The sequence below is a fragment of the Schistocerca americana genome, chromosome 10 (genome assembly GCF_021461395.2).
Source record: "Schistocerca americana isolate TAMUIC-IGC-003095 chromosome 10, iqSchAmer2.1, whole genome shotgun sequence".
Classification (NCBI taxonomy): domain Eukaryota; kingdom Metazoa; phylum Arthropoda; class Insecta; order Orthoptera; family Acrididae; genus Schistocerca; species Schistocerca americana.
In genome coordinates this window covers 17,476,061-17,503,695 of record NC_060128.1, presented here as the reverse complement: position 1 = coordinate 17,503,695, position 27,635 = coordinate 17,476,061, and positions in this window count along the sequence as shown.

Below are 27,635 nucleotides of genomic sequence, written 5' to 3'. Positions count from 1 at the left end.
TCCAGAAACTCTGCCCCGTCATTCTATTAGAACAGCATTTAATCCAGCGCGCAGTGGCGACACACACTTGCGTCTGGAGCTGGAGGCTGGCACGACAGCGCTCAGTAAAACTCTTTAGGTTAGCCTTAAAGTTGTGCTGGCGTGTCGTGTCACTGGTCGCTTGTTCAGTTAGCTCAGACCGCGAGGTGGCTCACTGAGACCCCATGTCACTGCCTGTCTCACTGTTGAGGTTTCCTGTCGTGAGCGATTATCATACGAGGCTGGTCCCATATGTACCCGACCCAACAAAGAAAACACACAAATTTTAGCGGAAATGTAGTTTCCAATATAATCTCTTTTCAGCTGTATACACTTTTCCCAGCGATGTTCAATAAGTTTGATACTTCTTTTTTATAATGAGAACTGTAACACCTTGTGATGTAACAAAATAAGTGAGATGTTATTCAATGGAAAAGTTGGAATTTGAGATTTCGCTTACTGTTTTATCAATCACAATTGGCGTAAGAATCGTGGATTGACCATTGTCATAAAATATTGCATTATGAAATGTGAATAGTCTTCAATTGCAGTTTCGCGTGGCTTGAAGCAGTCACAACTAGCGTGCTATTAAGAAATTGCGTTATCGTCATTCTAATTACTTCATGATACGATCATACCCGGTTGTGAAGTTTTTGTTATGACAAAACAATTTCCTAAGGGACCAGAAAGTTCTTCAGGGCGCAAAAGCAACTGTAACATCACACAAAAGGGAAATTCAGTATTAAAGCTGATGCAAGAAGACGATCAAACAGTTTTCTTTTTGTCAATGTAACACGCACATTGGACTGCTGATCTTGGTGTCGCTAATCTTAGCAAAATGCATAATTAAAATGAAAATACTACTGAGGAGATGATAGGAATGAGCACTGCTAAATGATTCAGTATTCCCAGAACAAATATTTATTATAACTAAAGCATATATCGTACCTTAAGCTTAGTACTACAATGACGGTAGATTATGTCCGTTTCATGTCCATTGAGCGCTCTTTTATATAGATAGCCATTGTCCTCTTGAGTCGCTAGTGCGTAGTCAAAATGTTACAACAGTTCTTCTTTTTTACACTTCACTCAGACGGCACACGTTTTAATTTATTTAGTAAAAAATTAGATCAGACCGCCACAAATCTCCGTCCGTCTTACGAAAACTCTAAGTCTTTTTTTTTAGCGCTCAAGGCTTCATTTGTTCTCCAGCGAACAAAATCGTGAAGGATCGCATATCTATCCGTATTTTTCTGTTTATATTGCCGCCCAAAGACGACGAATTACATTATTTAGGAAATTCCACCGTCGCTATGCGACGCCTCATTATACATTAATCATTCTTTATAAACAAGTATTTGCCTTCTGGCTGAAAGTATTAACTATTTGCTGTTTTAATGAAGCCAAAAATAGCTAATATCACAACCTCTTAATAGCCATTAACTGCCGACATCACGTGTTCATTTGTTGAAAATCTTCGACCACTGAGCCATTGGGAACTGGAACTAATCCGAGGTGGCTAAATCTGGCGAATAGGGTGCATGAGGTAGCAATTCAAACTTTAATTCATTTTCGGTATTGTAATAATGGACTTGGGAGCTGGTGCATTGTCCTGAAGGAACAACATTTTGTTCTTGGCCAAATGCGGCTGTTCTTGCTCGATTTCTTCGCCCAAACGGTGCAATAAGATCGCTCAATACTTGCCGTTGATAGTTTTTCCTTTTACAAGGTAGTCAATGAAAATGATTCCACGTGCATCCCAAAAAACTGGCGCCATGACCTTGTCTGCAGATGAAACGGTCTCCGGCTTCTTTGAGAGTCCGTTCTCCAATTTGTGACCATCGTTTTGATTTTTTTCATCTCGGGAGTGAAGAGGTGGACCACTGTTTCATCAACGGTTATGAAACGGCGCAAAAAACACCTTTGTTGCTGCGAAACTTTACTAAACAGTCAATTGAAACATCTTCACGACACTGTTTCTGCTCGAGTGTGAGCAAACGCGGCACAGATCTTGCACACAGTTCTCTCATGTCCAAATTTTCAGGTAATATGCGGCGTACCGCAGTTTTTGAAATGCGTCCTATGTCTGCTAGCTCTCGCACTTTGTCGACGATCATCCAGTACCTCTTTGTGGATGTTTTCGCCATTTCTGGAGTCGTCACCTCATTTGGTCGACTACTGTGATCCTAGTCTTGGCAGCTCGTACGGCTTCTTTTAAACTCTTACTGTTGTCAACGAAGGAGCAGACTCTCCCAAATTGGAATCTAGCTCGGATTCGATATTGGTTGCGCTGAGGCCTTAAAAAAAATTGTATCACATAATGATGACCAGTTTTCTCCATTTTCACAAATTGAATCACAACGTTCTCTATTGATGGCTGCCAAACAAATACTAAACAATGTGGCGTCTTGAAACTTGAAACATGTGCATCATAGATCTTATACTTTCTAATCCAGAGGTACTTCTCAACAAAACTGCCATCTCCCGGTCAGGCCGGGCACTTACGGGACCACCCTCGTATTTGGAGGAATTTGCATGAACTGTGGAAAATGTGAACGTACTTCAAATTTGAAAGTTGTCCAGCAGTTTTGGTATTTTAAGTTTAAAATAAGTCATGGAGGGTACGATGTACAAGCTTTGTGTTTTTTTCAACAGGAGTTTCCTTTGGGCCACCACTTTTTCATTCTACGAGAATGTTGTCCCATGTGTCCACTTTTTCCAGTTTGATATTTTTATCCTGAAAGAGTGACTTTTCCCTTCATTCCTCAAGCAATATAATATACAGTACACGAGGTGATTCATTGCAGTCTAACATATCGCACATTTCCTTTGAAAATCATTATTAGAGCACGCAGAAACGGTTTATATGTAAGAACTCCATTCCGTGAGCGTTTCACCTCTGTTTCAGCGAGAGTGGATAGTGTGGCTGTTTACGAACGTAAAGAACGGGCGCTCGGAGCAAACTAGTCAAATGTTATTTTTTTAGACCTGTGCAGGTAGTATTTTAAATTTTAATTCGCTACAAATAGTGCAGTTGTAGGCTTTTCTGGGTCCCACATTCTTTCAAGAGATTCCATTTTACAACAGTCCCTTATTCCAGAGATATTTCTACTGTACGGTTGTACTGTGGTCTCTACAACGTAGTTTATCAAAGACTGCACGAGATCTGTTCAAAAACTCTAACTTTTCCACAAAACCTCTCTACGCTTAGCTTTGACTTATTGTGCACGGTCTCCTTCGTAATACTCTCCTCCACAATTGATACACCGTTTCCGCTTACGCAGGCCGTCTCGGTAGACATCTTGCAGGCTCGCGCGAAGCGCCGGCTGCGAATTAAACTCGCCTGTCGTTCCAAATCTTCAGCGTTGGAAAGGGGTTTTCAATTTTGGAAATAAGTTCGCAGGGGCCACGTCTGCAGAGTACGGAGGAGGCAGCAGTGCGCTATTGTTCGTGCAGTAGTCACGCACCAACAGGCATAAATGTGCGGGTGCGTTATGTTTTCTATCTACATAAAAGATCTTTTGGATAGGGTGGATAGTAATGTGCGGCTGTTCGCTGATGATGCTGTGGTGTACGGGAAGGTGTCGTCGTTGAGTGACTGTAGGAGGATACAAAATGACTTGGACAGGATTTGTGATTCGTGTTAAGGATGGCAGCTAACTCTAAATATAAATAAATTAATGCAGATGAATAGGAAAACGAATCCCGTAATGTTTGAATACTCCATTAGTAGCGTAGCGCTTGACACAGCCACGTCTATTAAATATTTGGGCGTAACATTGCAGAGCGGTATGAAGTGGGACAAGCATGTAATGGCAGTTGTGGTCAAGGCGGATAGTCGTCTTCGGTTCATTGGTAGAATTTTGGGAATATGTGGTTCATCTGTAAAGGAGCCCGCTTATAAAACACTAATACGACCTATTCTCGAGTACTGCTCGGGCGGTTGGGATCCGTATCAGGTCGGATTGAGGGAGGACATGGAAGCAATTCAGAGGCGGTCTGCTAGATTCGTTACTGGTAGGTTTGATCATAACGCGAGTGTTACGGAAATGCTTCAGGAACTCGGGTGGGAGTCTCTAGAGGAAAGGAGGCGTTCTTTTCGTGAATCGCTACTGAGGAAATTTAGAGAACCAGCATTTGAGGCTGACTGCAGTACAATTTTACTGCCGCCAACTTACATTTCGCGGAAAGACCACAAAGATAAGAGATTAGGGCTCGTACAGAGGCATATAGGCAGTCATTTTTCCCTCGTTCTGTTTGGAAGTGGAACAGGGAGAGAAGATGCTAGTTTTGGTACGAGGTGCACTCCGCCACGCACCGTACGGTGGATTGCGGAGTGTGGATGCAGATATCGTGAGGCCAAAGCCATAATTCCAAGATGTGTGAGGATTTCATGACATGACCAAACTGAAATGTTAGACGTCTGTAATCTCTCCGACAGTTACTCTTAAACTGGCAGGCACAGTTTCGTTGACCTTCCTCTAACGAGCGTCGTCGGTGGACGTGGGAGGGCGTCCTGAACGAGGCTCGTCTTTAGTTTTCGTCCCGCCATTTTTAAACCGTGTGAACCATTCGTAACACAAAGTACGGCTTAAGCACTCGTCACCGTAGGGTTCCTGCATCGTTTGGGGTCTGTAAAGGTTTTTTCGAGTTTCACGCGAAACTTAATGCAGACGCGTTGCTCCTCTATGGCATCTCAAAATTCGCGAACACACGTAACACAACGTTGTACTGACTAAAGCAATGATCAATAACATAAAACAATGAAACTCCCGGCAGTTTTCGCATTAAACGCAGGCGTATTCAGGAATTTTTGGAACAAACCTCGTATTACTCTGGATAAACACTAAACCATTTGAGGTCGCACAGAAGTCTAGTTGCAGTCAAGGCTTGAATCGGTGCTAAGATTCCAAAACTGTAGCTCGTTGTACTGTGTACTCACTTTCGCTTTATAAAATACATCGTCCGCCACCGTAGGCGATTGGTCAGTGCGACACTCATGTGGAGGACCCAGGTTAGATTTCTGGTGCTGCCAGAGATTTTTCCTCGGTGGGACTGGGGACGACACGGCGACTTGTCGACTATCGCGTGTTCTCCAGGTCCTGGGCGTGGGTCTCCTTTTCCTTTACAAACAAATTTGATTTCCACAGTTTCAAGCTGACTGTTGAAATAGTCATTTAGAAAGTTCTTGATCACTTAAGGAAACTTGAGAATTTTAACGAAATGGAAGATACTCTAGTAAAATCAGAGACAGAACTGAGGAACTTAGTTTGCTCAGATGTGCTGAAGAAATTGACTTGGTTTCAGATAATTTAAATGCAAGATTGTAGTAGGAGAAAGACAGCTATTTTCAAAAGAGGTGTCCATTGAAGTTACTCATCCCAACGTAAAATTTTCTGTTGTGCGATACTGAACCTACTTTCAGAAGACGCTGTGTTGTGCAAAGAGGCACTACATTATATTAGAATTTTAATTCCTTGACAGTGAAGTTATCATAATGCCAAATAAAGAAATATTTGTGCGTTCGAGCATTTCCTTCTTGTATCCCAAATGCTGTCACCCGGAAACAAATCGTGCACACAAAATAACCAAATGCATCTTCAGAGTAAGTGAAAAACATGAGCCTTTTCGATGTCCTTTTTAACAAATCGGACCTCCCCTTTGACAAAATCCTGGCTGCGTCCTTGGCTGTAGAACATGTACACTGGTTGTGGGCCGTGCTTAGGTATTGTGGGCCGTGCTTAGGTATTGTGGGTACTTACACTGTTTATGTATTATTACTATATTACAGTAAATGAAACTTGAAGGTATTCTAATGAATGACAGGCTTCAGGGTTTTTCTTAACCGTATTTCAGCGACGTAGTTTTTATTTCAAAAATGTACGATAGCAGTCTGTGTACTGTTGAGCTCTTCACGCCGCTTCCTGATCGGTAGCCAAACAGGCGAGTGCAGCACCGTCGAAAAGTGGCAAAAACAGGCCGTCCTTAACGTTTTTCACAAGTTTTCGGAGAAAATCGCCTTTAAAGTTTCCTGAGGAATCGTATTTACTAATGTTTGTGATGTGTGTCGTAGTTTAACACATGAGAAACAATGTTCTGTCACTATCTAATTATTTCATACCACGTTTTAATTACCATTACCACGAGTTGTATTGGATTTTTACCGATTTAGGTGCAAAACTTCGAAAATTAAAGTTCAGTTAACCTGGTATAAGTTTTGCAAGCAATTGCGTGAATCTGTAATCCGGGGTGCTGCTTCTTTATGCCGTAGGTTCATTTTTATGTTACTGCATCGCCACATGGGTATTATGAAATGCTCGAAATAAGTTTTAGTAGAATATTTTCTCGTTTACAAATGTTTTTATTTCGCACGCTAATTGTTCGACGGCGAGCGTGTTTTACTTCGTAGAATTTACATGTTCCAGTTACAAAACAGTTCACACCGTGACAAGTCTGACTACATGCTATTGATAAAAAATTCTGCCTGAGACTGAAGTATGGCGGCGTACAAACTGCCTTTATTTATATGGCTTCAAACAAATACAATCACTGTTACATACTGAATTTTACATAAGAAAAGTTAGTTTTTACGTACACCTTGCCAGGTTACATAGAAATTGACAAAGAATAAATCAATAATTCCGTACAAAGACTATAAACTGTTTTGTCATTGCAACAATATACGAGTATTTCGTTAATTTGCATATAGTAAATAGACTCAAAGAAAAATCATGCTAACATTTTGAGGTGTAAAGGGTGATAAGTTCTATCGAATGAAAGGCATAGATGCAACTAATTAATTTTTGTAAGAGTAAAATTTGGCCGTAATTACAGGTCTAATTACTACGAGGGTTATTCCAAAAGTAAGGTCCGGTTATAAAAAAAATCAAAACTAAAATGTTTTTTCAAAACAATTGTTTTATTTACATTCCTTACATCTTTATCTATTTTTCTACAGAACTTCCATACTTATTTAAACATTTGTCACATCGTTCAACAAGCTTTTGAATGCCCATGTTATAGAAATCGGCCGCCTGTGACGATAACCAGTCCTTAACTGCTTCTTTCACTTCATCATCTGTGTCGAAGCGCTTGCCGCCGAGAAACTTCTTTAAGTAACGGAACAGGTGGAAATCACTTGGCGCCAGGTCCGGACTGTAAGGAGGATGGTCCATCTGTTCCCATCCAAATTTCTTGATCAGAGCTTGCGTTTCATTTGCAGTGTGCGGTCTGGCATTGTCATGCAACAACAAGATTCCAGACGACAAAAGACCACGTCGCTTATTCTGGATTGCACGTCGAAGTTTAGTCAGGGTAGCGCAGTAGGCGGCTTTATTAATCGTTGTTCCTCTCTCCATAAAGTCTACTAACAATACTCCACGTCTATCCCAGAACACAGTCGCCATAACCTTACGTGTTGAGATTGTCTGCTTTGCCTTGACCTTGACTGGCGATGACGTGTGACGCCATTGCATTGACTGACGTTTAGACTCTGGAGTGATGTGAGAAACCCATGTCTCATCCCCTGTGACAACATTGCCTAAAAGACTGTCACCTTCCTTATGATATCGCTCCAAAAAATCAAGAGCAAAAGCCATTCTTTTCATTCGTTGGGGCTCAGTAAGCAGCCTGGGAACCCAACGGGCACACAATTTGTGAAACTTCAAATGTTCAGACACAATTCTGTACAAAGTTGTTCTACTCACATTCGGAAAATGCATGTCTACGTCTGTAATAGTGAATCGGCGATCTTCACGAATTTTTTTGTCAACCGCATTGACCAAATCGTCTGAAATCACTGATGGTCGGCCAAACCGTGGTTCATCGTGCACATTATCCCGTCCTTCATTAAAAGCTCGCACCCACTTGCGCACTTTACTGTCGCTCATTATGTTAGGACCGTACACTTCAGTAATCTGCCGATGGATTTCCGCCGCTGAATTGTTTCTTGCAGACAAAAACCGTATCACTGCCCTTACTTCACAATCGGCGGGCTGATCAATTGTCTTAAACATTGTAAAGTGACACTGTGAACTACACTCAGCAACAGTAACAAAGCGAATGGCGGCGTTTGACGCGCAAGCCTTGCCGGGAGTCGGCGCGCATGCGTGTTTTGTCATTGGCGCCAAATTTCAATAGTTACGGCGAATCGGACCTTACTTTTGGAATAACCCTCGTATTAACAATTAAAACATGAGTCTGATTCAAACCTAAAAGTCGTGTCATACTTTTATTATGGATTCAAACAATTTCTGGCTTCAAAACAAAAATAGCTGTCGCTGAGTTCGAAATATCGGAACTTTATCGTAAATTACTCCGTGATCACAATAAGGAAATCATTCCTACCACATGCCTGAAGATTGTATTGTGTGTAAATTACGATGGAACATTGGTTTCTTCAATCCAACACGTTTCCTTCATTCCTTTTACTGATGGGACACCTTGTAAATGTCAAAACTACATTTTAAATTTGTGTACATTAATTACATACATACCCTTTTCGGAAGACTGGAGATGATTTTTACCCTCCACGCTTCCCTCCAATACTAAATAGGTGATCCCCTGATGCCGCAAAACGTGTCCTAACCGATCCCTCCTTCTAGTCTAGTTGTGCCACAAACTCCTCTTCTCCTGGATTCTATTCAGTACCTGATTTAGTTACGTCATCTACCCATCTAATCTTCAGTATCCTTCTGTAGCATCACATTTCGAAAGCTTTTATTCTCTTCTTGTTTCACATCCATAAATGGCTACACTGTACACCCCATACAAATACTTTTAGAAAACACTTCCTGACACTTAAATCTATACTCGATGTCAACAAATTTCTCTTCTTCAGGCTCGTTTTTCTTGCCATTGCTAGTCTACATTTTATATCCTCTCTACTTAGACAATCATCAGTTATTTTGCTCCCCAAATACCAGAACTCATCTACTACTTCGTTTCATTTCCTAATCTAATTCCCTTAGCATCACCTGATTTTATTCGACTGCATTCCGTTATCGTCGTTTTGCTTTTGTTGATCTTATATCCGCCTTCCAAGACACTGTCCGTTCCGTTCAGCTGCTATTCCAGGTTCTTTACTGCTTGACACAATTACAATGTCATCGGAAAACCTCAAAGTTTTTATTTCTTCTGCGTGGATTTTAATTCCTACTCCAAATTTTTCTTTAGTTTCCTTTACTGCTTGCTCAATATACATACTGAAAAACATCGGGGATAGGCTACAACCCTGTCTCACTCCCTTCCCAACCTCTGCTTCCCTTTCATGCCTCTAGATTCTTATAACTGCCATCTGGTTCTTGAACAAATTGTAAATAGCCTTTCGCTCCCTGTATTTTACCCCTGCCACCTTCAGAATTTGAAAGAGTATTCCAGTCAACATTGTCAGAAGCTTTCTCTAAGTCTACAAATGCTAGAAACGTAGGCTTACCATTCCTTAATCTTTCATCTAAGAAGTCGTAGGGTCAGTATTGCCTCATGTGTTCCAACATTTCTACGGAATCCAAACTGATCTTCCCCGAGGTCGGCTTCTACCAGTTTTTCCATTCGTCTGTAAAGAGTTCGCGTTAGTGTTTTGCAGCCGTGACTTACTAAACTGATTGTTCGTTAACTTTCACACCTGCCTTCTTTGGGATTGGAATTATATTCTTCTTGGCGTTTGAGGGTATTTCCCCTGTCTCATACTTCTTGCTCACCAGATGGTAGAGTTTTGTCAGGGCTGGCTCTCCCAAGGCCGTCAGTAGTTCCAATGGAATGTTGTCTACTCCCGGGGCCTTGTTTCGACTCAGGTCTTTCAGTGCTCTGTCAAACTTTTCACGCAGTATCATATCTCCAATTTCATCTTCAGTTACGTCCTCTTCCATTTCCATAACATTTCCCTCAAGTACATCGGCCTTGTATAGACCCTCTATATACTCCTACCACCTTTCTGCTTTCCTTCTTTGCTTGGAACTGGGTTTCCATCTGAGCTCTTGATATTTGTACAAGTGGTTCTCTTTTCTCCAAAGGTATTTTTAATTTTCCTGTAGGCAGTATCTATCTTACCCCTATTGATATATGCCTATACGACCTTAAATTTTCCCTCTAGCCATTCCTGCTTAGCGATTTTGCACTTCCTGTCGGTCTCATTTTTGAGACGTTTGGATTACTTTTTGCCTGCCTCATTTACTGCATTTTTATATTTTCAAGTCAATGTCTCTTTTGTTACCCAATGATTTCTACTATCCCTCATCTTTTTACCTACTTGATCCTCTGCTGCCTTCAATATTTCATTCCTCAACTCTAGCCATTCTTCTATTATACTTCTTTCCCCCCATTCATGTCAATTGTTCCCTTATGCTAGCCCTGAAACTCTGTACAACCTCTGGTTTAGTCAGTTTATCCAGGTCCCATCTCCTTAAATTGCCACCGTTTTGCAGTTTCTTCGTTTTTAATCTACAGTTCCTAACCAATAGATTGTGGTCAGGGTCCACATCTGCCCCTGGAAATGTCTTAAAATTTAAAACCTGGTTCCTAAATCTGTCTTACCCTTATACAATCTCTGAAACCTTCCAGTATCTACACGCTTCTTCCGTGTATACAACCTTCTTTCATGATTTAAAAAAAAGTGTGGGGTCACCGCCAGACACCACACTTGCTAGGTGGCAGCCTTTAAATCGGCCGCTGTCCGCTAGTATACGTCGGACCCGCGTGTCGCCACTGTCAGTGACTGCAGACCGAGCGCCGCCACACGGCAGGTCTAGAGACTTCCTAGCACTCGCCCCAGTTGTACAACCGACTTTGCTAGCGATGGTTCACTGACAAAATACGCTCTCATTTGCCGAGACCATAGTTAGCATAGCCTTCAGCTACGTAATTTGCTACGACTTAGCAAGGCGCCATTATCATTTGCTATTTATCTTGTGATGCATGTACCGTCACACCGATGTTCACCAATTATGGATTAAAGTTAAGTATTCCAGATTCTACGTACCTTTTTTTTGCTAGTCTCAAGACACTGTCCTGTTCCAGATCTCACGCCATCCTGCCTGAGCTTAAACGCGTGCCTTTCGGCTACCCGTCACAGTGGATTGGCTGTCTTGCCAGTCAACAACAAAAAGTGTTAGCTATGATCAAGTTATGCTCTGTGCAAAATTCTACCAGGCGGCTTTCTCTTTCATTCCTCATCTCTATTCATTATTCACCTACTACCTTTCCTTCTGTTCCTACTATCGAATTCCAGTCCCCTGTGGCTATTAAATTTTCGTCTTCCTTCACTATCTCAATAATTTCTTTTATCTCATCCTAGATTTCTTCAATTTCTTCATCTGCGTAACCAGTTGGCATATAAACTTGTACTACTGTGGTAAGTGTAGGCTTCGCATCTCTCTTGGCTACAATAATGCGTTCACTGTTTGTAGTAGCTGACCCATGCTCCTATTTTTTATTCATTATTAATCCTACTCCCGCATTACCCCTATCTGATTTTGTTTTTATAACCCTGTATTCACCTGACCAGAAGTCTTGATCCTCCTGCCACCGAACTTCACTAATTCCCACTACATCTTACTTATCCATTCCCTTTTTAAATTTTCTAACCTACCTGCCCGATTAAGGGATCTGACATTCCACGCTCCGACCCGTAGAACGCCAGTTTTCTTTCTCCTGATAACGACGTCCTTCTGAGTAGTCCCCGCCCGGAGATCCGAATGGGGGACTATTTTACCTCCGGAATATTTTACCCAAGAGGACGCCACCATTTAACCATACAGTAAAGCTGCATGCCCTCGTGAAAAATTACAGCTGTAGTTTCCCCTTGCTGTCAGCTGTTCGCAGTACCAGAGAGGCAGCTGCTCATGTTGATTCGGGTTTCGTAATGGAGATGATGCATGTACTTCAAAAACAAGTGTACCCATCCCGAGCAGTCAGCATTGATTGGGCCTCCACAGCAGCACTGAGCCTGCCAGATTGCCACTCTTTGTACTGGGAAGTGGACCATCTCCTCTCTGGTAACGGGGCCAATGTGACATTCAGACGCAGTGTGTATGGAGGTCTGTCGAAGCGAGGTGGTTGTCTGACCTAAACCAACATTGGAATCGAGGTGAGTCGGTCAACTCGTAAAATCAAATTGGGATGGCAAACTATCCAAATGTGCGAAACTTCCTGGCACAGTAAACCTGTGTGCCGGACCGAGACTCGAACTCGGGACCTTCACCTTTCGTGGGAAAATGCTCTACCAACTGAGCTACCCAAGCACGACTCACGCCCCGTCTTCACAGCTTTACTTCTGCCAGTACCTCGTCCCCTACCTTCCAAAGGTTCGCAGGAGGGCTTCTATAAAGTTTGGAAAGTAGGAGACGAGGTATTGTCAGAAGTAAAGCTGTGAGGACGGGGCGTGAGTCGTGACCGCGAAATGCAAAGGTGCCGAGTTCGAGTCTCGGTCCGGCACACAGTTTTAATCTGCCAGGAAGTTTCATATCAGCGCACAGTACGCTGCAGAGTTAAATCTTTCTGTATGTAACCAACCGGCTCTGTAACTTTCCACGACATGTTGTATGGCAGTACCATGATTGAACTGTGACTGCAGTATATGGAACTGATACGCCACATTGCGCTGTGCAGACGTGTACGCTCTGGACAGAAATTAAATGTCAGTATTTCCATATATTTCCACGGCAACATGTTTGCTGTAGTATTAATTGCAGGTATCTCATAAACAGCATTGACCAAATTGACTATTCTGAAAGGTACTTCCCGTCGACAGCATGTGTGCGCCAGCTGATCAGTTGATATACAGAATAATCAAAGGACAGGATACGTGTTGCTAATGCTGAGGTGTCGAGTAGGAACAGGGTGTATCTCATTATACTAGAGACTAAGATCCTTACTCCAAACGGCATAGTTATGATGAAAAATTTCTAATTTTGCTAGTATTAAATTTCTCATTTTGATCACACGTAATCTGGATTTAGCCTGGAAGTCAATCCATAATTGACATTCGAACTACTTTTGGATTTCGGAAACATAAAAGATTTTGTTGTAATGAAATCTTTTTGGGAAGGCAACAGTCAATCGCCAACAAGATCAGTTGAAAATTCCCAAGGATCTTTTATAGTATTCTCCTGTATTGTATTTTTGATTCAAAATCCACTACACAAAGGTGAGCATTTATCATCTGGAGGTCTGGAGTTACACGTTTGATGTATTGAACAACTTCAATAGTGTCCTTGTGTGGAACATACAAGCACTCAACTTTGTCATGAAAATATGCGTGATGCCGTCCATTCTGCATTGCTCATCCACTTACAGTAAAGTGCATTTTAGTAATCTGGTGTTTTGCTGTGATGTCACTATTTTGGTGTTACCAAACTGCACGATGGAGGAATGTTCTAATTTTCAAACTAATACATAGCAAAATGCCTCTGTGTAGTCCCTCTGATAAGATTTCAACAGATAAGTGTTGAAGGAAACCCATATGCTCTCGCTGTTACTTGCTGGATTCGGAAAATGTTCTATTTAACCTGTATCATACGTCACAGCTACAACACACGCTGCAGGTTGACAGCTTTGATGATACTCTGAAGCAAACTACTACTCACAACTGTATAGTTATACTAATAAACGATTATATAACACATGAATTGTGACAACCTGAACATCGGAATGTGGATCGACTGCCATGAAGGGCAACATTTCAGATGCATGAAAGAATTTCAGACCTGCAAGATGTACATTTATTTTTGTGGGTCGTAGTTGTGAAAGTAAGAAAATCCTTTTCCAAATGTGTGATTTTGGGGAGAGGGCTTGTAAAGTTAATGCATGGCCACAGTCTTCTGACTTTCATGTTATCCTCTGTTTCTGCTTAATGGACTAGACATAAATGTAGAAAATGTTCTGTCATGATGTTTTACATTATGGCATGTGGTTTTATCTTTCACACTGGTTAACCAATTCGTACATTTTAATGAAAGAAAACTGCAAAGAGCGGTCGTTCTGTTTCTCAGGCCTGTCGAATTTTACTAGTTACACTTCTTTCTGTCGCCCTCTCCTTTGGTTGATATTTTGCAATGTAGCCTCAATTATGGACTGTCTGCATCTGAAGAACCATCAGCATTAGCCATATCGTCCTGAGTTTTGAAGACCACAGCAGATTATGGTCAAAATTAGAAATTTCGACTTCACCTGCACTTTGGTCAAAGGATCTTGGCCCATTTTGTGCTGTAGATGCAGTGAGAAAGTTGTAAACTATACTGATAAAAATTACTAAATAGTTGACACTTCACACATTGGAGCCGCCCCCTGCGGGTCTGGGGGTTATAATAGGTCCGAGGTATTCCTGCCTGTCGTACGAGGCGACTAAATGGAGTATCACACATTTCGTCCTTTGTGATGGTCCCCTCTAGGGATTTGACCTCCATTCTTCAAAATTTTCCCGAAGAGCGAGCCAATTGGGGAAAGGCGCCTTACAAAGTGCATCGTATCCGTTGTGCATTGATACCTTTAGCCCACTTTCTCACTGTCGCATTGCAGTCCTGTACATTCTATCTTGGGTGAGGACACCTTCCTGGATGCTTTTTCCTCCATGCACTATGCAGTGTTGATTTGTGCGTCGACAATGACCAGTGACTTCTTTGCACCTGATACCCAGCACGGTAGCTAGTCCATTGTGGTAGGGCCGCCATGTACCCTGTTGGTTGTAGCCCCTTGACCACACAGGGATTGCTCTGCTGCTGACTGCGCCGTTAGCTGCTCACGTATGCCAAAGGGTAGATGCCCATCTCCATGGGGCATTGGGACTCGTGGCAATGGCCATTCTGCCAGGTGGCCTTAACTGTGGCTGGGTGGCGCCCATGGGGAGGGCTCCTGGTTGGTGGCATCAGGGTGGATGACATGCAGTGAAGTGTAGTCCGTCATCTCTTGCTGGTGGTGAAACACCAACAGTCTCTAAGCAATCACGAGCTCAATTCAGTGCACAGAAGTACGACCCCAAATCGTTCCCCTCCCTGGCCTCACCACGGGAGGAGTGTCAGGCTGGCAGCGGATCGTATTTGCCCCGGTACCTTGTATGTTTGAGAGCTGATGGAGAATATTTCATGACGAAGCCTCAGTTTTTTGTTGAGCATTTAGAGGACAAGTTCGGGGAGGTGGAGGACTTGGCCAAAATGATATAGGTCAGTCTCTATCAAACAGCACCCTCTGCCCAGTCACGGAGGTTGCTCGCTTGTGACAAGTTGGGTGATGTTTCTGTAACCATCACGCCCCATAAGAGCTTAAATATGGTCCATGGTATCATATATCACAGACCTTCTGCAGTCAGACGTGAGCTGTGCGCCAATTTAGAGCGGCGAGGTGTAAATTTTGTCCGGCGTGTCCACTGGGTCCGAAGGATGATCAGACTGCCACTGGTGCCTTCATCTTGGCCTTTGGGGGTGATACATTCCCTGAGAAGATCAAAGTGATGGTCTACCGGTGTGATGCAAAGCCCTATATACCTCTGCGGAAGTGGTGTTTTAAGTACTGGAAGTTCAGCTATATGTCTTCCCGCTGTACCTCATGCGTCACATGCCAAGATTGCAGATGCCCGTCATATCCCAATACTCCATGTGCCCCCCCTTCTATCTGTGTCAACTGTGGAGAGCACCATTCGCCTTGCTTGCCTGACTGCAGGATTCTCCAGAAAGAAAGGAAAATCATGGAGTAAAAGACCCTGGACAGACTGACCTACACTGAGGCTAAGATAAAATTTGAACGCCTGCATCCTGTGCATATGACAGTCCTACGCTGCCACTACAACAGTTCTGACACCATCAGTTCCACCAACCCAGGTCACTTCTCAGAGCCAGAAGACTACACTTGCCCCCTTGATTGTGGGGCAAATTTCCCTCCCTGTTGCTCCTGCACCACCTACTTTGGGAGCAATGCCCCCAACCATCAGGGACATCCATCCCCACTTTCAAGCTGGAGAAGCGTAAATCTTCAGCTTCTCTCGTTATGAAGGGGCCCCTTGGGTCACTCCCTTCCCAGGTTTCATCTAGTGGGAAAGACGACACGCGCCAGTGGCTGAAGAGCCCAAAAGCAGCTGGTCATAGGGCTCCAAACTCATCCTCAGTCCCAGAAATTGAGCCAGTGAAGTCCTCCCAGCCAGGGAAACCCATAAAGCAGCAAGAGAAATCCAAAAAGAAAACCCCTAAGACCAAGGACCACTGCTACCTACAAGCTCTGCAGCTGAGGATGGAGTGGAGATTTTGGCGTCCACTGAGGACCTAGGTCTCGCCAGACCGTGACACACACCACCTGGCTGAGCTACGGCAACTTTTAAGCTTTACACTTGCTATCTGCATTGCGCTCCAGGAAACCTGGTTGCCAGCAATGCCGACCCCCCTCCCTCCACAGCTATAAGGGATATTACAGGAACCATAGTGACTATAATAGTGTCTGGTGGAGTTTGCTTTTATGTCCTAAACTCTGTCTAGTGAACATGTGCCCCTTCAAACCCGTCTTGAAGCTGTGGCTGTCAGAATGATGCAGGATGTTGTGGATTGGCAGGAGGGCCAACCCACTAATGTAAGAGGAAGGCGAAAGGCACGCGTTTAAGCTCACACAGGCTGGCGTGAGGTCTGGAACAGGACAAGGAATTTAGACTTCAGAAAAAAGAGGTAACTGGTGGAATACTTAACTTTAATCCATTAATGTTGAACGTAGCTCTTGTCTGTACATTCTTTACAATATCAATAGCAACTGATAATGGCGCCTTGCTAGGTCGTAGCAAATGACGTAGCTGAAGGCTATGCTATCGTCTCGGCAAATGAGAACGTATTTTGTCAGTGAACCATTGCTAGCAAAGTCGGTTGTACAACTGGGGCGAGTGCTAGGAAGTCTCTCTAGACCTGCCGTCTGGCGGCGCTCGGTCTGCAATCACTGATAGTGGCGACACGCGGGTCCGACGTATATTAACGGACCATGGCCGATTTAAAGGCTACCACCTAGGAAGTGTGGTGTCTGGTGGTGACACCACACAGGAAATAAACTGTCTGCAATGAATATCTTCCTCCAGATGGTGCAGTACCCCTGAATGTATTAACTGCACTGATTGCTCAACTCCTTTTCTACTTTTGGAAGATTTTAATGCCCATAATCCCTTGTTTGGTAGTATCATGCGTATTGGCGGAGGCAGAGATGTCGAAATTTTACTGACGCAATTCGACCTCTGCCTCTTAAATACTGGGGCCACCACACATTTGTGTGGCTCATGGTAGTTACTCGGCCATTGATTTATCAATCTGCAGCCCAGGACTTCTCCCATCTATCCACTGGAGAGCACATGACGACCTGTGTGGTAGTGACCACGTCCCCATCTTCCTGTCACTGCCCCAGCGTCAGGCAATGGACGCCTGCCCAGATGGGCTTTGAACAAGGCGGAATGGGGAACTTTCACCTCTGCTGTCACTGCTGAATCTCCCCCACACGGTAACATAGATGTGATGGTTGCGCAGGTGACGAGCACAATTGTTTCTGCGGCAGAAAACGCGATCCCACGCTCTTTAGGGTGCCAGAGGCGTACGGCAGTCCGCTGGTGGTCGCCGGAAGTCGCTGAAGCAATTAAGGAATGTTGGCGAGCTCTACAGCGGCATAAGTGGCAATCTTCCCTGGAGCACCTCATAGCCTTTAAACAGCTCCGTGCCCACGTTCGCCAACATACCAAATGATGGAAGCAGGAGTGCTGGAAGAGATACGTCTCGCTCATTGGGTGCCATACATCACCTTCCCAACTCTGGGCAAAGATCAAACGTCTTTCCGGGTACCAGGCCCCAACAGCTGTCCCCCGTGTTACCATAAATGGCGAGTTATGTACCGACACAAACGCGATTGCCGAGTACTTTTCTCGAGCCTCTGCATTGGAGAGCCTTTTGCACTCAGTGGCTGGAAGGGAACGTCCTCTCATTCACTTCACGCTGCAGTAAATTCTATAACGCCCCATTTACAGAGTGGGAGCTCCTCAGTGCCCTGACATAGCTCCTGGTCCTGATCGCATCCACAGCCAGATGATCAAACATCTCTCATCTGAATACAAGTGACATCTTCTTGTCATCAACTGGATCTGGTACGATGGCGTCTTTCCATCGCAATGGCGGGAGAGCACCATCATTCTGGTGCTCAAACCCAGCAAAACACGCTTGATATGGATAGCTATCAGCCCATCCGCCTCACCAACGTTCTTTGTGAGCTGCTGGAATGTATGGTATGTCGGCAGTTGGGTCGGGTCCTGGAGTCACGTGGCCTTCTGGCTCCATGTCAGGGTGGCTTCTGCCGGGGTTGCTCTACCATTGATAATCTTGTGTCCATCGAGTCTGCCATCCGAACAGCGTTTTCCAGATGACAGCACCTGATCGCCATATTTTTTTGACTTCTGTAAAGCATACGACGCCACTTGGAGACATCATATCGTTGCCACATTGTACGAGTGGGGTTTCTGGGGACCACTCCCGATTTTTATCCAAAACTTCCTGTCGCTCCATACTTTCCATGTCCAAGTTGGTACCTCCCATATTTCCACCCAATCCAGGAGAATGTTGTCCCGCAGGGCTCCGTATTGAGTCTCTATTTTTAGTGGCCATTAACAGTCTAGTAGCAGGTGTTGGGCCCTCCGTCTCGCCTTCTCTGTATGCAGACGACTTCAGCATTTCGTACTGGTGCTGAGCGGCGCTTCCAGGGAGCCATCCACAAGGCTGGGCTGTAGTCCACGGCTTCCAGTTTTCAGCTGGAGAGTAGTTTGTCGTGCACTTCTGTCGGCATCGTACCATTTATCCAGAACCCGCTGTTTACCTTAATGATGATCCACTCACTGTAGTGGAGACATATGAATTCCTAGGACTGGTTTTCGACGCTGGATTGACTCGGCTCCATCATCTTCGTCAGCTTAAGCAGAAGTGCTGGCAGCTCCTCAAAGCCCTGTGTTGCCTGAGCAACACGACTTGAGGTGCAGATTCCTCTACACTGCTGCAGCTCTACAGAGCCCTTGTGCAATGCCAAATTGACTACCGGAGTGTGGTTTATGGTTCGGCAGCGCCTTCAGCATTGCGTTCACTCAACCCTGTGCACCACTGTGGTGTTAGATTAGCGACAGGAGATTTTAGGACGAGTCCGGTGACCAGCGTACTGGTGGAAGCTGGTGTCCCTCCACTGCAGATCAGACGTGCGCAGCTGCTCGCCAGCTACGCAGCACACATTCATAGTTCCCCTGAGCATCCGAATTAGTCTCCTTTTTCCCACCCGCGGCAGTCCATCTCCCGCATCGGCGGCCCAGATCGGGGCTAACGATTACAGTTCGTGTGCGGTACCTTCTCACCGAAATGGAGTCCCTTCCCTTTACCACCTCTACTTGCAGTCTGTTCACGTAAGCCTCCATGGTGTACGCCTCGGCCGCAGCTTAGTCTGGACCTTTTGCAGGGCCCTAAGGACTCCGTTAACCCTGCCGCTCTCTGCTGTCATTTCCTCTCTTCTTGACGTGTTCTAGGGCTCTGAGGTGGTTAACACCGACGACTGAATGGCTGATGGTCACGTAGGCTTCGCATATGATCATGGAGGACATGTTGAGCAGCACTCCTTGCCAGTTGGCTGGAGTGTTTTCACTGCAGAGCTGGCGGCCATATCTCGTGCTCTTGAGTACATCCGCTCATGTCCTGGCGAGTCATTTCTCCTGTGTACTGACTCGCTGAGCAGCCTACAAGCTATCGACCAGTGCTACCCTCGCCACCCTCTGGTAGCGTACATTCAGGAGTCTATGCCATGGAACAGTCCCGCTCTTCCGTGGTGTTTGTGTGGACCCCAGGACACGTCAGAATCCTGGCCAAATAGGAGACGCGGAAGCCGCTTCTAGAGATACGCATCTCTGAAGTTGACCTGCGTTCTGTCTTACATCGCAGGGTTTTCCGGCTTTGGGAGACGGAATGGCGTAACAGCATGCACGACGACCTGCGTGTCATTAAGGAGACTATGAGTGTTTGGAAGTCTTCCATGCAAGCCTCTCGCAGGGAATCAGTTGTCCTCTGCCGGCTCCGCATTGTCCATACGTGACTAACGCTCGGTCACCTACTCCGTCGCGAGGACCCACCTCAGTGTCGCTGTGGCTCCCAAATGACGGTCGTCCACCTCTTGCTGGACTGCGCACTTCTAGCCGCTCTGCGGCAGACTTTTAACTTTACCAGCACCCTGCCTTCGATGTTGGGCGACAATACCTCCACAGCAGCTTCAGTTTTACGTTTTATCCCCGAGAGTGGGTTTTATACTTCTATGTAGGTTTTAGCGCTTGTTCTTCGTCCCTCAGTGTCCTACACCCTAGTGCTTTTAGGGTGGAGGTTTTAATGTGCTGCAGAGTGGCTGGCTTTCCCTTTTTATTCTCGTGGTTGGCCAGCCACTGTAATCTGCTTTCACGTTTTACTCTCTTCTGTTTCTAGCGTCTTTTCTTGTCTTCCTTTGTTCCTTTTAGTGTTGCCTTCCCTTCGTATTTTGTGGCTTTTCCTTTCCGTTTTGTGTTATGTCTCGTCTATTTTATTCTCACACTTGTGCCATTGTTTTATTAGGAACAAGGGACCGATGACCATGTAGTTAGGTCCCTTCTCCCACCTTTAAACCAACCAACCAACACATTCGAACTGGTTTTCTTCAATTGGAGTGCTCAACATTATGCCTGGAGTGTTCACTGTTGCCGAACTACAATAGTACTTTGTCAGTTCATTTCCAGTAATCTTTGTCCGGCTTTTTTCTTGATGTGTGTAGATCTCAATCCTGGATTTGGCCTATTATTTTGTATTCCATCACATGAGATAACACCAACTAACTATCGTACGTATGCGGGAGGGAGGGGGGGGGGGGGGGCTCCCGCACACGTACGATGCTAATGAAATACACAAGTTTCATACACAGCACTAACCACGCCATTGGAGTCTTCTACACAAGATGTCATTTGGCGATGTATAAAAGTTACAATTACAGAGGCTGGTTTACTTTAGATAAGCTTGCCGCATTATGCGAAGTTCGATTTTTAAAGGCTACCATACATTAATCATTGACTGGGTCGCCAGTCAGATATAACCAGACACCATGTAGTAGTGTAGCACAGAGGTTAGCGTAAAAACTGAGATGTGAAAGTCCATAGGTTCGAACCCCGCAAAATACAGCAAAATTTTATTTCTAAGTCTGATCGAGACTTTATTTGTTCTATTAAGTTAATTATTTTGTCATTGTCACTGTCGTATTGACTTTGTTTTGTCTAATTTTTCTGTCATTCTTTCTTCGTTTGGAATCTGCTTGTGTCGCCTATAATCTGAAACAGTGCCAACCAGGACTGCTCATTGATTGGTAACAGGGCAGCTCGTGTAGTCAATGAGAGGATAATTTCATGTAGCCAATGACAGCGAGAAACAACAATTTGATTTTAGCGATAATACTAAAATTTTTCTGTCCCCAGTTTGCTCACAGATACTAGCCTGAAACGCCGTGAACAAGCGGTCGTCATTTTAGTTCTGCCACGTACTGCTGGCCACCTGCTGGTAGCGGGTCAGGCCTGCAAGTGAGCGACAGTTTGTAGCTTGGCTGCAGGTTATCGAACATGGGCCGGTCTGGGCTGGAGCGTACGCCATTAAGTAGTGGTTTTGACTTCGTACGTATGTACTGTTTGTGTTTCCATTTCTCTTTGATTTATAAATATGTAGCTATGGTGTTCTTTTAATAATTGACAAAGGTCTTTTTAGGCACTTACGGGTTTTATTGTTCTGAAGGTGTAATTATCTACGCCGAAACCAGGGGTAACACTTACCACTAGGCGCTTTTTCGCAGTCTAGGCGGGTTTTTAGTTTTTAATATATTAACCAACGATTGCTGACGCGCTGCGATGTTGAAGGTTCTTAGAAAGTAACTATTACTAAAGCTAATAAGCGAAGAGCGTAAATCTTTTGTCAGAGTAAAATACTTTTCAAATTAGTCTTCGGTAGTTGAGTCTAATAACTATATCAATAAGAAAAGCTTACGTTACTTTGTATGTAAGAAGTGCAACCATGGGAAGTTGCTGCTAACATAGGTCATTGCCACATGTAGATCTACATATATACTCAAATAGCCACCAAACGGTGTGTGGCTGAGGCGCAGTTCGCGCCTAAGTCGTATTCTCCCCCCCACCCCTTCTGTTCCACTCGCGGATCGCACGAGGGAAAAACGACTGACCATTTGAATGGTCATCATTGCGAAAGTGGAAAGTTGGTGGTAATAGTATATGATCTACATCCTCGGCGAAGATCGGATTCCGGAATTTAGTGAGCAGCCTCTTCCGTTTAGTGCGTCGTCTATCTGCAAGTGTGTCCCACTTCAAACTTCGTTTGATATTTGTAACACTCACGCGATGACAAAATGTACCGGTCACGAATCTTGCCGCTCTTCTTTGGATCTCTTCATTCTCTTGAATGAGACCCAACTGGTAAGGCTCCCATACAGACGAAAAATACTGACTGGACAAACTAACGTATTGTAAGCAATTTCCTTTGTTGAAGGACTGCATCGCTTCAGGATTCTACCAATAAACCGCAATCTAGAGTTCGCCTTGCCCGCTACTTGTGTAATCTGATCATTCCATTTGAGATCATTTCGAATAGTCACACCCAGATACTTGACGGATGTTACTGCTTCCAAGGACTGGGCATTTATTTTGTACTCGTACATTAATGGGGATTTTCGCCTTGTTATACGCAGTGGGTTACACTAATATTGAGAGATAACTGCCAGTCATTACACTGTGCATTTATTTTCTGCAAATCCTCATTGATTTGTTCACAACTTTCGTGTGATACTACTTTACTGTAGACCACAGCATCATCACCAAAGTAATTCGCATTCAAACTTTCCTCCTCCCCACATTTTTCGTTATTGGTTGTGACAGGTTTGGCGAGATACCCTCCTCGCAGCTACCGAATGCGATATCACTTAAAGAGCGAAATGGGATATTAAATATCAAGAATGAAAGAGAGAAAGACTTCAACGAAAATCAGGCCTGATGTCTGTCTTCTACTTCTAACAATCCCTGCGTATCTGAGGTGTCCAGAAGCAAAATGCACTGAGTGCACTAGAACATTTTTTCAGGAAACGCAAAAAACTTCTTACTTCATATGAAAGATATTCGAAATTCTTTTTCATCGTAGATTTATGCTTACCAAAGGAGTTTATTTCTGACAATCCCTGAAAAATTTGGCTTTTATTTTGCCAGTAATTACCTAAAATAATTTGATTTCACGGAGTTTTGCCTCTGTTCCCGGGGATCTACGGAGTTACGCCTCTATAGAGATCGATGAGCATATATTATCATTACATAAAAACACACACACCTTAATAGTGTTACGAAAGATTTAATGACTAAAACTGAATGTGATTACAAAGTTGTTGTGGTCTTCAGTCCTGAGACTGGTTTGATGCAGCTGTCCACGCTACTCTATCCTGTGCAAGCCTCATCTCCCATTACCCACTACAGCCTACATCCTTCTGAATCTGCTTAGTGTATTCATCTCTTGCTCTCCCTCTACGATTTTTACCCTCCACGCTGCCCTCCAACACTAAATTGGTGATCCATTGATGCCTCAGAACATGTCCTACCAACCAGTCCCTTCTTCTAGTCAAGTTGTGCCACAAACTCCTCTTCTCCCCAATCCTATTCAGTAGCTCCTCATTAGTTATGTGATCTACCCATATAATCTTCAACATTCCTCTGTAGCACCACATTTCGAAAGCTTCTATTCTCTTCCTGTCTAAACTATTTATCGTCCATGTTTCACTTCTACACATGGCTACACTCCATACAAATACTTTCAGAAATGACTTCCTGACACTTAAATCTATACTCGATGTTAACAAATTTCTCTTCAGAAACGCTTTCCTTGTCATTGCCAGTCTACATTTTATATCGTCTCTACTTCGACCATCATCAGTTATTTTGCTCCCCAAATAGCAAAACTCCTTAACTACTTTGTCTCATTCCCTAATCTTATTGCATCAGCATCACCCGACTTAATTCGACTACATTCCATTATCCTCGTTTTGCTTTTGTTGATCATCTTATATCCTCCTTTCAAGACGCTATCCATTCCGTTCAACTGCTCTTCCAAGCCCTTTGCTGTCTGACAGAATTACGTCATCGGCGAACCTCAAGGTCTTGATTACAAGGTATGTGACACTAAACAATAGTTTGAAAGTAGTTAATACGTCACAAGCTTTAAAGTCCCGCCCCGTCCCCTCTAAATTACACTGTCAACTCATTCCTCTGGATGAATCTTCATCTGCATTGTTCCCAGCTGTCTGACAGTGGATTCTTGTAGAAAGCGAGATTTTCCTTTTTTACCAAGTGTGCCCGAAATGCTTTTTGAGCAGGAAATCAAAATCCCTCGCTTCAGCTTCCTTTAAGGCTCTTCCAATTCTGATAACGTTTGGCTGCATGGACGAGATGACTGTCTCGTCTGCATATCCCTCTTCCTTCACCAGTTTCCATTCTATGAGCCACTTCCCCTCTTGCTGGTGCTTCTCTTTGTTTACTTCTGGTGAACAGAACCCCTTTTACAGGGGCAAATCTGAAGTGCCACTGACGAGGTGGCTTAAAGACACCAGCAACTGCAGCCTTCCAACACAGATATCTATACCTAATTGCAAAACTATTCCGTGATCCTCAAACACTTCATTGTATTCACTCGGTGAACTTTTGTTTGGCCAAAAATTGTCGGATGGTAGAAACGAATGTTCAACCATTCGATAAAATATCTTCACTCGTTTGACGTAGACAGGAGCTTCTCGTGTTAGCCAATAGCACAGCATACCCAACATCGTTTGGTTTTTGTTTTGCCCTCCACAACTGACATCAGTCGGATGGTAGTTACGTCTGTAGATGTTAACCTGTGATGTACACAAGACACAATTTCATTGGATCCCTTTGCAAAGTCTGTTTCTTTCCATGTGTATATAAATGTGTTCTTGTTTTGCAATGAACCAGATGGTCCTTGACAGATTGTAAAATTATACGCGTATATTTAACGTGTATAATAAGCACTTTGATCTTGCAGTTTAGGCAGTGGAAGAGTTTTCTAGCAGTCAAATGTCAGGGTTATTTCACCATTGTCCTCAACTTCCAGTATATCATAAAAAGCATTTGCCTTAGCTTTGTATAAAGCAAGTTGTGTTAACTCTTGTTTCTTCCTCATGTCCAGTTGTTCGGGTTAATTGCTGTATTTGTTCTAAACTGATGCACACTGAGCAACAGTCGGTTTCTGGGGAAGCGAAACTGATATTATCAGATATAAAAATAAATCTGAAAAACTCGTATGTAACTTTATCCACAGTTTTCTCTGGATCCGCATTAAACATTTTGCAAAGCTTTGCGATCGATAATTCACTGGACATAGTCTACTAATGTTTTTTCCACAGCAGTACCCCCCAGGGGGTCCACAACTCTTTTGTGGATACGTGCGTGGCGAGCACGGGGCCCCGAGCCATTGCAGCCTTCTTTCTCTCCCGGGCTGCATTTCCTTTCCTTTCCCTTCCCCTCCTTTCCCCTCCATACCCCTTTCCCCTCGCCCTCTCCTCTCTCTCTATTGGTGTCCTTGCTTATGTTGGCCCCCGCTATCCTCCTGGTTCTGTTGGTTTTACACTCCGGCTTTTTTTGCGTAATCATCTCCTCCTTTTGGCGTTCCTTGGTCCCCCTCTGGGGTTTGACCTCCATTCCAAAATTTCTCTTCCGTAGTGTGAGCCATTTGGGGAAGAGCACCTTACCTAGTGTCTCCGACGTGTGCCCTCATAGTACATTCCACCTTTTCTTTTACGTCGTTGTCTGATGCTAGGGTGCATAGCCAGCACGGTAGCCAGCCCGTGTGGTGGGGTCGCTATGTACCCTTTTGGTTGAGCCCCCTGAACACACAGGGATCACACTTCTGATACCTGAGCTGTGACCTCCTCATGCATGCCTTGGAGTGGTTGCTCGTCATCCTGGAGCATCGGAGCTCCCGGCAATGTCCGCCGTGCCAGACGGCCCTTGCTGTGGCTGGGTGGCGCCCGTGAGGAGAGCCCCTGATCGGAGTGGGTGGTATCAGGGCGGACGCTATGCAGATGAAACGCATACGGGTCCAAAACTCTGGCCGCTCTTCTGCGGCCGTATCTCTGCGTGGTACTGATTCCTCAAGTGCTGCTTCTCTTGCCCCTTCGGCCTTCCCTTCCGTGGCTACCCCCTGGGAGGAGGGTCAGGCGCGTCGTCTAGGGGCAAAACCTTTCCCCCGTTATCTAGTTTGCACCAGGACTGATGGAGATACTTTCACCAGTGTCAAACCTTTATTCTTTGTGGAACACATTGAAGACAAGTTCGGCGAAGTGGACTCCCTGAGCAAGATGCGGTCGGGTTCGTTACTGATAAAAACTGCTTCGGCTGCCCAATCTGCGGCCCTTCGTGCCTGTACCCATCTTGGCACAATTCCCGTGTCCATTACCCCTCACCAGTCTCTAAATATGGTACAAGGTGTGATTTTTCACAGAGACCTCATCCTTCAAACTGATGAGGAACTTCGGGACAATCTCGGACGGCGGGGTGTTCACTTTGTTCGGCGTGTTCAGAAGGGTCCTAAAGATAATCGTATTGATACTGGTGCCTTTATCCTGGCCTTTGAAGGGGATACCCTTCCTGAGAAAGTTAAGATTATGGTCTATCGCTGTGATGTGAAGCCGTACATCCCACCTCCTATGCGGTGTTTTAAGTGCTTGCGTTTTGGCCACATGTCTTCTCGCTGTACCCAGGACCCTCTCTGTGGTGACTGTGGACGTCCACTCCATGAGGGGAGTCCCTGTGTTCCCCCTCCTGTATGTGTAAATTGTCATGGTAGTCATTCTCCTCGTTTAGCAGATTGCCCAGTCTATAAAAAAGAAAAAAAGATACAGGAGTATAAGTCTCTTGATCGTTTAAGCTACACAGAGGCCCGTAAGAAATACACACGATTGCACCCTGTGTCCATGACATCTAGTTATGCCTTGGTTACATCTTCATCCCTTCCTCCCCCTTCCTTACCCCCATCCCGGACCCCTCTCCTTCCCCCCTCCCCTGCGGCTCCCACACCTTCTCCTCTGGGCGCTGCTCCCCCTCCCCAGCCGGAGAAGTGTCCCACTCCTTCGGCGTCTGCCGGTCAAGGGCGCCTCTCCCGGGATGCCCCTTCCCGGCACCTTCCAGGTCAAAGGTCTGCTGCAGCGCGGCGACCGCGAGAGCCGCGGTCTATCGGCCCCCCGGTCGCCCGTTCTCTTTCTGTTCCTGATCTTGCTGCAGCTGGCTCCATTATGCCACACAGCCCTCCTCGATCTCAGCCTGAAAAGAAGAAGAAACATAAGTCCCGGGACAAAGAGCCTCTGGTGTCACCAGAGGTCCCTTCCCCGGCTTCACAACCGGATTCTGACCTGTCGTTTATGGATGTCGCCCCCTCCTTGTCGGTGACGGGTGGGGACCCGGCAGTATGACTGGATTTAGCGTGTTCAGCCCTCATTTAAACCATCGTTCTGTGGTTCTCCAGTGGAATTGTAATGGCTACTATCGTCACCTTCCGGAATTGAAATCCCTTCTTTCGTCCTACTCAGCAGCT